The sequence below is a fragment of the Phyllostomus hastatus genome, unplaced genomic scaffold (genome assembly GCF_019186645.2).
Source record: "Phyllostomus hastatus isolate PE091 unplaced genomic scaffold, TTU_PhHast_1.1 phas_scaffold_78, whole genome shotgun sequence".
Lineage (NCBI taxonomy): Eukaryota > Metazoa > Chordata > Mammalia > Chiroptera > Phyllostomidae > Phyllostomus > Phyllostomus hastatus.
The window spans coordinates 1,417,605-1,429,700 of record NW_025334041.1 but is presented as its reverse complement, the minus strand read 5'-3'; the positions used below and the strand labels follow the sequence as shown (position 1 = coordinate 1,429,700).

The window sequence follows — 12,096 nt, the reverse complement described above, 5'->3', positions numbered from 1 at the left end:
CCTACTACGCGCCTGGCATCTCACAGGGGAACTGCTGAGGCCCCAGAACGCTGTCTTCCCCAGCCACCGTTCTCTCTGGGCGTCTGGCACGGTGTCCGACGCAAGCCCAGCACCCCCACCCGTTGGCTCGGTGTGCGTGTGTGTTTGATCTAAAACCGTGTTGTTGTTGTTCGTGTGCACAGGCCATGTTACCATTTCCATTTTTCAGACAAGAAAACTGAGGCTAGGGCAGAAGTAGCCGGCCCCAGGGCACACTCCCAGTAGACAGCAGAGCTGAGATTTGAACCCACGACCACGCGAAGGTGACAGACACCTTTTCACTGTCCTGGTCCTGAGGGTCAGGACCTCTGAGCCCAGCACAGACACCCCGGAGCCCAAATGCATGACGTCACCGGGCCCTTAACGGCAAACAGGCATATACCTGCAATATCCTGCAATTAACACAAACTCCCTCCCCCCAACCAAACCTCTACGACACGTTTAAACCCTGGTCACTCGGCCCCTTGCACCCTACTGACTCTCCGCCGTGACAAGTGACGCTGCACTAGCGTTTGGGGTGACTTCCTGCGGCTCACATGACTCGGGCTTTGGAGGGGGCGGGTTTGTGGGGGGAGGAACGGGGGCCGAGCCCGTAATGTATTTCAAACACCTCTGGTCACGGTGCCCTTTAAGAAGAGCCATTATCCCGGCCCGGGGAATGGCCTTGCATCTCCCACCAGCGGATTTTATTTTCTCCCGCCTATCGCATCGCTGCGAATTACGCTGTGTCGGGGAGAAAGCGCGCTCCCGAGAGAAAGCCACGGCAGTCCGCGGGGCTTTGTGTTGCCACGGCCGGGGGACGGGATAGGCTGTGCTGACAACCCGACAGAGCAGGCCGGGGACGCAAAAACTCCGGCGCCCTCCCTTCATTCCGGATTCTTTTCATTTTTCAGAAATTAGCTGCCAGTCACACGTGTTCGTGATTGCTCCCCGGAGGATGGCTGGCGCGCACGACAACGGAAAACAAGATGCAAACAGGACAGCGCGGGACCCAACCGGCGTCCCCGCCCCCACGGGTAACGGAGCCACAGGAAGTGCCGGGGCCGGGCACCCGCGGTGGCAGGCGCCTGAGCGTGGGCCTGTTCTCCCGAGGGCGGGGCTGGCGCACAGGCCAGGAAGGGTCCGGGTCGGGGAGGGGGCACCAGGGAGCCCTTGCAGACCGGCTCCGGCTGTTTGGAGACGCTCCTGGCTAGCGGGGCCTCAGGCGGAAGGAAAGGAACCAGGAGGGTATTTTTAAAGGCTGCCGTGGGGCTGCTTGTCTCAAAGGGACGTGGGAGAAAAGACGCGAGCTATCAAGTCAGAGTTTCAGAAAGAGAAAGGGGAGCTGCGGCCGCCAGGGGCGGGGAGCCGCTGGCCCAGGGCTGCCCTGGCCGGGCCTGGCACAGCTCCTGGGTCTGCCCCCTGTCCCGGCTGTGCCCCTTCTGTGTATGTGGAGGAGGGGGAGCGGTTCCTGGCAGGGCCTGCGTGTCCCGGGCTCCCCCACGGCGCCCAGCCCCTGACAGCCACCGGGCTCCGGATTTCCAGAAGCTGCCGTTCCGGGGCCTTGCCGGAGTCTGACCCCCATAGTAAGGCCACTTCCGAAGCGGCTTCCTCAAACATAAATGGCGTTTACACTTCATCACTGAAGTAAAAAAAAAAATCTAAGTTTAGACTCGTTTTCTTCTAGCCTCTTCCTGATTTCAGAGGACCTCCATGCATGGCCAGCAACGGCGCAGCGGAAGGAGACCCACACCCGAAAAACGTTCGCACACCGCCGCGAATAATGACCTGCACAACACCCCCCGGGGCTGACGCCTCGTCACCGTCACCGATTGTTACAGAGCGAACGGGCGGGGCGGCCCCGAGCACCTTTCCTTTCCACGCCTCGCGGAGTGTCTTTCCCTCCCGTGTGAAAAACAGACAAACACCAGGGCTCCACGTTTAACCACGTTTCTTCCTCGGGCGGCAACCTGCTGTCCCCGAGGGCCCAGCAGCTCACGGCTCTCCGGGGAGTCCTCCTGGCCCGCCCGGGGGCCGGCTCACGTGGACCCGTTAAAACTCGAACTGAGAGCCGAAGGCGGCGGCGGGGAGCTCTGCCGGCCCGGCCGCGAGGTTCCCAAGATGCACCTGTGCGCCCGCCCGCCTGCGCACCCCCAGGCCGTCGGACTGCTGCTGCTCAGAGCCGGGTGCGCAGAAGTGTCTTGGGCGAAAGCGCCCTTTTCTTTAGGCCCAAGGAAGTAAAATTATGCAAATCCTCACGGGGATGGCCGCTTGCTCACAGGTCCATGGCTCTGCGTCTATCGGCAACCACCGGGAAGCCGGGCCGGTCTGCCCACCGAGGTCGCTGCCCGAGGACCGAGAGCTGGTCTCCGCCGAGTGGCACTGAGCCTCTGCTGGTGCCGAGACACGGCCCGTGCGGCTGGAGACAGACTCGGCGGGAAACGAGCTCTCGGACTAAGGTGCCCCAGCGTCCACCGTCACCCCGCGCTGAACCACAGCCTGCCTGGCCCGACCTCCGACCTCCGACCTCCGATGCGGGGCCGCTCCAGAGAGGGGTGGGCGCAGCCTCCCCGTGACCCTCTGCAGACCGCTAAGGCCCACGTGGTGTCCGAACTAACGGAAAATTCTCCTTCAAGGACTTTCACTCGGGGCTCAGTTCTTTTACAGCACCCACCCACAAAAGGATCACCTGTAACCGGTTAAAACGAGGCGCATTTTCATACACAGTATTTAAGGAAGGATCTATGTTCACACTTTAAATTACGTGCGCAGCAGACAGAATGAAGACCCCAAAGTTAGATTCCTTAAGTCTAGTTCAGCCTCTCAGTAGCTTTCGCAGTGGGGCCCTCACCACCTCCTCCTCCTCCCAGTTCCAAACGGTTTAGCGAAAGTCACGTCGCTCCGTGTCCAAGAGGGTGGTGGGAAGAATCGATGTTATCTCAGTGGATACAATGTATCGTCAACTGACGCATTGATCAATTATGTGGCAACAAGCGTTGCTCTGGGCAAGAAACCAAATAATTACAGGAGAGAATACCAGCTGATGTTCTGATTGGCCCTTTTTGTTGTATCAAATCAGCAGGAGAAGTCCCGGGGTTCCATCTTACTCTGTGAGGAGAACTCAGCTCTAGCCCAAACCTCCAAGCCTCGGGAGACCCCCAGCCCCAGGGGTCCCAGCCCCCACCGGGCCTGCGGGGAGCCCATTCTGCAACCCGCAGCCTCCGGCCTAGTGTTCCCGAGCAAACCCGGGGCGGGGGTGGGGGGCACCGGCAGAACCTCACAGCAGCTACAACTTCCTCATTCGCCGGCTACAAATACCAGCAGGTCTTTATTTATAATCCGGCAGAAAATGACGCTCACGTCCCTCAGAGAGCGAAAGAGAGGAAAGCTCAGGGCAGACGTTACCGTCTGATTTTCCTGCGGCCCTTCGATGCGTTTACATTATTTATTTTCAATGCTTTACTTTAAGGTTTCTTTCTTTTTTTTCTTTAGAGAATTGCTAACAATTCCTTTACGAAGGCCTTGTCTGCTCTGAATTCATCTGAACAGTCTCCAGACGCAGGGAAACATACACAACCCCGGGCAGGAGCCGGAAGGCGCTCTCGGAGACGCCTAGACTCCTCCTGATCTTCTTAAAATGGTAATTAGTTGCCTTGTCTCTAACAACCTGAGATAATTAGCCGGATGATTTTAATTTAATGGGGTGGGATACACAGTGTATCAATACGTTTCGCTGTGGCTCTCTCTGAACGCCACTTTAATCTTCCGCCCGGCACAGAACTGGGCGCCAGGGGAGGGCAGGAGGTCGGTCGCCTTCCCGGGCTGACCGCGGGGCTGACCGCGGGGCTGGCCGGGGCCGCCGCCGCTCTCTGCTCCCACCACAGGCTCCGGAGCTCCTTCCAGAACGCTTCCACGGAAGCTCAGGAAAGACCGATCCCTCGTGTTCATCCCTCCTGAAGATCCCAAATTAAACCTTTTCCCATTAGTTTTAGGGAGGGATCTTGTGTGCTGTCGTGTTTGCTCCAAGGTGGCCGGTAAAAACCTGATGGGACCACACACATTTACCCAAAACTGACGGATCCGCACTCGGCGCGGAGCTCCTGGCCTCAGACAGGGACTCTCCCCCACACGCTGCCGGTCATTTTTAAACAGCTCTGAACTAACAGAGAGTGCTCCGGAGTGTCGAGTTTAGTATGCGATCTCAGAAATGAAGCATAAAAATCTATTTCAATATGTATAAGGCCATTTAGAAATACGTTGTGCCTTTTCAGTTTTTTTTTTAATGGCCTCTGCAAAACATCACACGCGAGAGGAAGGGGGGAGAAGGGGGAGAAGGAAGAAAAGGAAAGAACTGAGGAGTGGTGCGGCCCCCTTGCTGCCCCCCGTCCCCCCCCCCCCAAGCCCGGCGCCCACTGCCTGCCCATCACAGCACACTTTTGGCGCGAACGTGGCAGGAAGAAAGTCAGATTTCCTTCAGCGGCGAGTGATTGCTGGGGGGAAAGGGGTCCTGGCCCACGCTGAGCAAGAAAGGATGGAGAAGGCATCTCCCCACTAATTAGGGCCCCTTTAAGCCACCCATGAAGTGGTGGCCCCACTGCTCCCTGGACCGGGAGGTGGTGCGTGGGGCCACCCAGAAGCAGAGCGAGGGGTGGGCCTCCCTGACTCTCTCCATCCCCTCCGGGCGGCCCGGTGCCGCAGATTTGGGGCGCAGGGCCCCCGTGCAGGTGGGCGCAGCACGCAGCCCGGGCTGGGGGGCACTCACCAGTGAGCCTGTGCCTCCCACTCAAGTCCCGACGTGGACAGTTGGGGTCCCTGGACCTCAGAGCCCCCTCAACTCGGCCTCCCGGGAGGGACCCTGCTGTCCCACCGGCCGCCTGCTCCTCTCTGCCGCCCTCGCACGCCGCCGGGGCGGAGAGAAAGGTGGAACCATTTGCCAAATATGCAAAAAAGGAGGGAAGAAAGTTTTCTGTCAGGAAAACAGGGGCAGGAAGGGAGCCTGAGCTTCCTGCTCTGACCAGAGCGGTTTCAGAGATTATTGGCTCCTCGGGTGTGACAGGTCGTGGCGCAGCGCGGGCCCCTTTCCGCCGGCGGCGGCGAGGATCCAGAGCTCCCCAGCGAGGGAGGTGGCCGCGGGGGCCGGGCCCTTCTCGGGAAGACCGGTGGCCCCCGCGCCCGGGATTCGGGGTTTCCACGGGGGCCAACAGCTCCCCGCCAGGCGGCTGGCTGAGGGCACAGCCATTCCTCACAGTCAGATGTGAGAAGGGAGGGGGCAGCCCAGCCCCCCCCCCCCCGGGCTGTGCTGGCAGACCTGGCCTGGGGGCCCCGGGGGCAGGGGGCAGGGGCGGGGCCCCACCCCCCGCAGGGCGGGCCGGCCCATCTCTCCACTCACAAGTGTCTGTAGAGCTTCTCCTGTCTGCTGCTTCCCTTCCCCCTCAAAGACTCATAACATCTCAGAACTATTTGTCAGGACATCACCACACATTTAAAAACTGTGTCAAACTCGAGCCCTTCCACGCTGGGCATGGGGACGGGAAGGCCGTGAACCCAGGTTGCAGGGGGCTGAGCTCGGGAGGGGGGAAGTCAGTTACGAAGTGCCAAGGCGCAGCCGTCACACCGCGGGTCCCCAGGAAGGAGCCGTGGGCGCGGCGCGCTGACACCATGATAAAAACCGCCGGTGAGGGCTGCCCAGAGCCCCCGGCGGGCGCCGGTGCTATCTGCCCCCCCCCGCCTGGGCTTCGGACGGGTGCACAGAGCTGATACCTGGGGCTCGGCCCCGCGGAGGCCTGCGTCCCATGGGCCCCGGCTCCTGTTTACAGCAGAGCAGGACACCCTGCCTGGAGGTGGGACCTGGACCGGCGGCTCTGGTCCTGTAAGCATGGGTCACTTGTGGCTTTTACACTTTGTGTATTTCCTCCCAAGACAATGGGCCATTGCACACACGTCTGGGGGCTCTGGGAACACAAGTGGGGGGACGGCAGACAGGGAGCGGTGCTGAGGGCCGGGCGGGGTAGGGGGCAGGAAGCAGGAGGAGTCACGGCCCCCCGAGTTCCCGCCGGTCTGAGACACAGCACGGGGCTCGCTCTCTGTGAGCTGCTCCCACGGCCGAGCCCCTGCCCTAGAACGAGGCTGAAAACCCATGCCTGTCCCAGGGTTGCAGACCACAGGCGAAGGGGCCCTGGCCCAGGGCAGGGCTGGCCTCACGGCCCCGCGTGAGCCTGCGGCGGCGGCGGACAGACGCCCGAGGTGCTCACCCCGCTCATGCCCAGACTCACCACCACACACGCAAAAGCCCACCCTGTCTCAGGAACAGGTGCAAAACTACCAGCCGGACAGACACCGAAGAGAAGGGGTTGCATTACTCAGGCCAGGTGGTCTGACGCCTCTCTCTGCACGCTGCGTGTGTGTGTGTGTGTGTGTTTCCTGCACCCACTCACGCACGCACATCCTGGAAGCACACACACAATACATGTGCGTGGGGGTTGCGGGGGGGGGGAGCTCTGGTACGCGGTAGACAGCATGTGCGTAGTGCTCTCTAAAATTTCAAGAGTCTCTCCTTTGGATTGACAATAGGCCGCCACATTAGCCAAACACGAAACACACACGTCCAAGCCGAGCGTGGAAAGGAAAGAGAAAAACAAAACAAAACAACTCCACGCCAGAGAACCACTGTCCTGAAATTCCACGTCTCCAGGCAAGCAAGGACAGCACGGCGGTCCCCACACGTGTGGGCATCAGGCCTCCGGCCGGAAAAGTCACCGTGACCTCAGTTTTTCAACCAGAGGAGTGGCTGCAGGGTCGGCCCCAGGTCACCTTCTCAGGGACGGCGGCGGGGGGCCTTCACCGAGGGCCAGGCGTGCCCCGCGCACGCTTACTCACAGCCTCGTGGGCTCGGCCCGAGCGGGGGCCGGGGCTGCTGGGGGGCCCCGGCATGGTGTGGGCTGTGTAGTTTTTCCGCGTGCAGCACTTTCATGGAAACACAGACGAACCTCACACACAGCGGTGGCAGAGCCGCTACAACTCCTGCCCTCCACCGGCCCCAGAAAACAAAAACGGAAGAAAACACGGCCACTTTGACTCCATGAGGTATTTCAGGCACCAGCGCCGGCAGACTGTTAGACCAGGAAGCAGTTCCCTCCCCCCAGGTAAAAAGGGGATAAATGTGTGTGTGTGGGGGGCAGATTTTGCAATCAGATACATTATATCAAACCAGACTAGCACAGGATTTTAAACTGTGACATCATTATTTCTATTAGTGTCTCCGAGTTATTTTTTAGCATGTTCTGCCTATTCGACTACGCCAGCAGGTAATCCTCCTGTCATGGACATTTGTCGCTGTTTAAATTTTAAGCCACAAACCAAATAATCTGATTTGTCACGGAAACAATGCTGACACATTCAATATAAATACTAGTTGAATTGTTACTCTCCAAATCCCATGGAGAAGACAAGTCCCAGTAGCCTCAGCACGCACACAGAACACTGGGAGACAAAGACACAAATTCAGGAGGCTGCGACCGTTCCCGGCAGGTCCCCTCTCCTCCCAGCTCCCTGCGGCCACTCACGCCTGTTGTCACCAGCGTTCCAATATCGTGCCCATGAAATATTTTCAACGTTCGCCCTTTTTTTCCTCTTTGAAAGGAGATGCTTCTTCAACAGCAGTTGTGCCCTTCCAAGTTCAAAACAAGGCCCCTGGAGGCTGAGACACCCCGGGGGGAATGAGCTGGGGGACAGAGCGGCCGCCCGGGGCTGGCACCCTGTCCAGGGCTCGCCCCGGGGGGCCGGCTGCCCCCGGAGAGGATGGCGGTCTCGCGTGGGAAAGCTGTGCCTGTCAGACCCTGCGAGACCCCGACATGGCTCCCCCCACTGCACGGCACGCTCTGCTCCTCCGAGCCAGCACATCGGACAAATCACACCTTCGGGAGATTCCTTAGGAAACACCAGGGATCCCTGGCAAGGTTTTAAAACACTTCACCTTCAGTCCCGAGTAGCCTGACGCCGGGCGACCCGGGTGTTGTCTGACCAGAGAGCCGGCGGCGCCCTCAGCAAAAGCACCACTAACTTTCCAAGCCGGGGTGATCCCGTCTTGGAGAAAGCCAGTTCCGACTCTGCTCTAATTGATTGTGCAGTAAAAACAAACTCTCTCGCCCCCAAAACAAGAAAAAGGGCTTCTATGAATGACTCCACAAAGGCTGGCCTCCTGATCTCACTGTGTAAGTAGATATCAATTTAGACATGACCGGCGCTAGGCGGTCCTCCTGGCGACAGCCAGTGGCCACTCAGAGCTGCCCGGCTGCGGGCCAGGCCCTGCACCTGCGCTGCGCCTGTCCCCAGGAAGGCGAGTGGGGCCGGGGGCTGGGGGGCTCGCCGCCCAGTCTCTCCTCCCCGTCTCTGTCTCTCAAACCCACCGCTACCCCCGGTCTTCCTTCTGAAATGCAACGGAAAACACTCACGTGGATTTGTGCGTCGCACTTGGGGGCCCAAACTGATCCTCGGGCTCGAAGAGCAACCTCGGAGCCAGGACGCCGTCCGCCCCGCCGGGCTCTCCTGGGTCGGCCGCCTCGGAGCGGCCAAGCGTCCCTCCGGCTCGCCTGCGCTCCGCGGAGACCCAGGGACCGTGCCGCAGTCGCCGCCCGGCGCGGGGCCCCGAAGGCACTTGTTAGAGCGCCCGGCCGACTCGGCAGCCTCGCTCTTCCCGGCTTTCTTTCACAACGACTTCCTGGAGTTGCTCACTCGCATTGTTCCCCATTTCTCCGCCGCGCTCCCCACCCCCCGCTGGGCCCGACCCGGCTCTCGCGGTGCCGGCCGGCGGCGGCCCCTCGCTCACAGCGCCGCCCACGGGCCGCGCACCTGCCTCTGCCGGCCGCGCCCTCGCGGGCCGGCGCCTCGCCACCTGCGGCCGAAGGCCCGCGCGCGCCACGCAAACTTCGGGGCTGCGCGCACGGGGGTCCGGGCCGGACCTGCCCCGCAGCCGCCCCGGTCCGCCCCGCGCGCACGCCCGGGCACTGTCCTGGCTCGCGGCTCCGGAGCACGGAGCGGAACCCGCGGGGCGCACAGAGCGGGACTGGGAGCGGGACAAGGAGCAGAACACGGATCGGGACGAGCAGCGGGGCATGGCTGCGGATGCGGAGCGTGGCGCGGACCCGGACTCGCTGCGCCGCACAGAGCCCAGCGCACTGCCCCCACCCCGCCGCCGGGTCAGGGGCCGGCGCGGCACCGTCCCGACCGCAACTCCGGGGCCGCGCGCAGAAACTTTGTCGCGGCGCGGGGCTGGCCACAGCCCGACGGGGCCCCGGGCGGCGGCGGCGCGGGCCGTACCTGCTAGCGCCGCCGCCGGCTGCAGCCCGCTCGCCTGTCTTGCCCGCCTCGCCCGGCGCGCCTCCGCCACCCCCGCGCGCAGCACGCCCCGGCCCGCCCCTCTCCGCGGCGCTTCCTCGTCCCAGCGCCGCATCGTCCCGCGGCCCCGCGCCGCTGGCGGTGGCCGGTGCTCTGAACCCCGGACCAGGCGGCGGGATCGGCCGCAGCGCGACAGGACCTGCGCTTAACCCTTGGGGACCCGGCGCGGACGAGGCCGGCGGGCCCGCGGGAGGAGGGAACCCACGCCTTCGGGCCTCGCCACTCCTCGCCCAGGGCCGCCCAGCTCGGGCCCCGCGTGCTCGCCAAGCTCAGGGACTCGCGGGACTCGGGGCGCCAGGAAGCACTTTCCCCAGTGTCTGGGGCGCCCCCTGCCCGCCCGGCCCCACCTCCCTGGGAATGGGGCGCGTGGCTCCCCGGTTCTGGCGGCTCCCCTAAGTTAGGAGTGCCCACCCGAGAGGGGGAGGGAAAAGTTGATGCTCCGCAGGCGAGGGAAGGTGCAGCTCACTTTCCCAGACAACCAATGGAATACCTCTTGGCTCTCTTCCCTCCCACCTGCTCGCGGCAGGAGTTAGGATCGCGCCCTCCATCTTGGCCCGTGTGCACACGCAGGTGTGAACGGGCGGCGGCGGCGGCGAAGGCGATCCCTCCGCGCGGCTCTGTGCCCCGCAGACTCCCCTCCCCGAGCCCAGCCGAAGCGCGCACGCAGGGCGCGGCGGGTCTCAGTAAGAGCAGGGATGCGCTCTGACAACGCGCCTCCTCGCACTGCGAGGGACCCATCAGTCTGAGGCGCCGCTCCGCCTGGGCAGGGGCAGAGCAGGAACAACCCCGAGATGAGGGTCCTTCAGGACCGGCGGCGGTCAGGAGAGCACCTGCGGGCGGGAGAGACCTGGTGCCCTGGGTGGATGGAGCGAGGCAGAAAGACCTCCTGCGGGAGATCCAGGCAGGGACCGCGGACCTCCGGGGGCAGGGGCGCAGGCCAGCCCTGCAGGTCTCCCAGGTAGAGAGAGCAGCAGCCGAGGGCACCGTGCCAGAAATGTCCCCTCTGAGCAGCTGAGTGTGGCAGAAGGACTGGGGTCAGGGGAGGCTGCGGGGGGCAGGGCCCAGGCACCCACCCACCCGCGTGGCCTGGGCCCACCTAGCAGCCTCTTGCACCCTCCAGGACCGCGAACAGCGCCTGGCCCGAGGGTTCCTTGGCCGCCTGCCCATCACTCCCCCCGACAGAAGTTCTGCTGGGCCCGGCGGGCCCGGTGGGCACCCTGCCCGGGGCGCAGGGAGGCAGGACTAGGGACAGGCCTAGGGCTTTCGTCCTGGCCTCCCTGTCCTGCATGACCTTGGGCAAGTTACTGAACGCCCTTGAGCCTCCCCACTCTTACCTGCCAAAGAAATAAGTGCCGCCTCAGTTCAGAGTTCTTGTCCGGGTTAAAGGAGGCCCTAAGCGTGAGGTGCAATAAGCCCTAAGGGGTTTGGGGGCTCCTGGGGTTCTTGGATGTCGCAGCACCTTCCACCCGGAGTGTCTCTTTAAATGTGGGTGCGTCCCCAGGCCAGGGGTGGGAGCCCAGGACTCAGGCCTGGCGGTCCGGCCAAGGCAAGTCCCCCCGGCGCAGCAGAGCATGCGACGAGCGCCCAGCTTGTGCTGCGTGATCTTGAGCGAGGCCTTTCACCTCTCTGCGCCTCAGTTTCCCCATCTATAAAGCGGTGGCACTGATGTCAGCTGCCTCTCGCAGCACTGTTTGTGCGTTATGGAGACCACACCTGGCGGACTCTGTGAGTGGTAACTGTTATGGGTCACCAACCTGCCAGCGGCCAGCGGCCCGCAGCCCGCTCCCTCCACCTGCAGGCAGGTGGGGCGGAAGGAGCTCAGGTCCCCACCTGGGGTTTGGGCGTGGACACGGGGAGACCAGAGAGGCCCACCACAGTAAAAGGCAACAGTGAAGGCATGTTGCAGGGGAAACGGAAGTTGAAACATGTGTGCTACTTTAAAAAGATTATGGGTCTAAAGTAACTTGGCTCCCTTAGGAACGTGTACGTGTTCTATGTCGCTGCTTTCACACTGTCCGAGGGTTTAAGACGTGGAGCTAAGTTTACCGACACAGTAACTGTTCCACTGCCCATCTCCCTTCTCTTGAGACGACATGACCCAAGGAATAGGGAGCGTCTGCGGATTTCACCAGGGGCTGCTGCTCGGCTCGGAGCTTTCCGCACGCGCTGCTGGCACTGCTGTTCCGGCCGGGCCCGGGACGGGCGGGCGGCGGCGTTTAAGGAAAACCGAGTTTCGTAGAGGAAAACGAGGGTTCAGCAGATGGGATGTGATATGGCCACGAGTGTTGCTTGTTACTTGCTGTGTGAGTCCGGGCAGGTTACCTAACCTCTCTGAGCTTTGGTTTGCCACCTGCAGGGCAGCCCTGCCCCACAGTGGCACAGATGGGACAGGGAACGTCAGTGAGGTGATGTGTGTCCGTGGTTATCGTCATTAGCATTGTAAATTTTTCCAATAAAAAGAAATCTGTAAGACAGCAAGAACATGAGCACCCTTTTTCTCCCCCAGCATTTGGGAAACAGCAAATATGTTTTTAAATAACAAGAAATGTGGGGTTTTTTTGGTTAAAAAAATGCTCTTTTCTTCCTCCAGTGTTAAACCAATACAGAGCTCATTAGCTTCGTCCGAAAGGGAACAGGGCCCTTGGGAGAAAGCCCAGGACGTGGAGGAAACTTTTGCAACAAGTC

General features: G+C 61.9%; 1 protein-coding gene across 6 annotated transcripts in view; it reads right to left on the bottom strand.

Moving 5' to 3' along the window:
- Nucleotides 1-9,385, bottom strand: part of IKZF1 (IKAROS family zinc finger 1) — an 80,906-nt gene extending 71,521 nt beyond the window's left edge. The window contains exon 1 of one of the 6 annotated variants that reach the window (XM_045827959.1): nucleotides 9,334-9,385. The gene's annotated coding sequence lies outside the window, so the exon portion shown is untranslated. Of the gene's footprint in view, nucleotides 1-4,780; nucleotides 4,952-8,468; nucleotides 8,777-9,333 lie in introns of those variants that run through there. The other 5 variants (XM_045827962.1, XM_045827961.1, XM_045827960.1 and 2 more) reach the window with 5 other exon arrangements.
- Nucleotides 9,386-12,096: the final 2,711 nt, after the last annotated feature.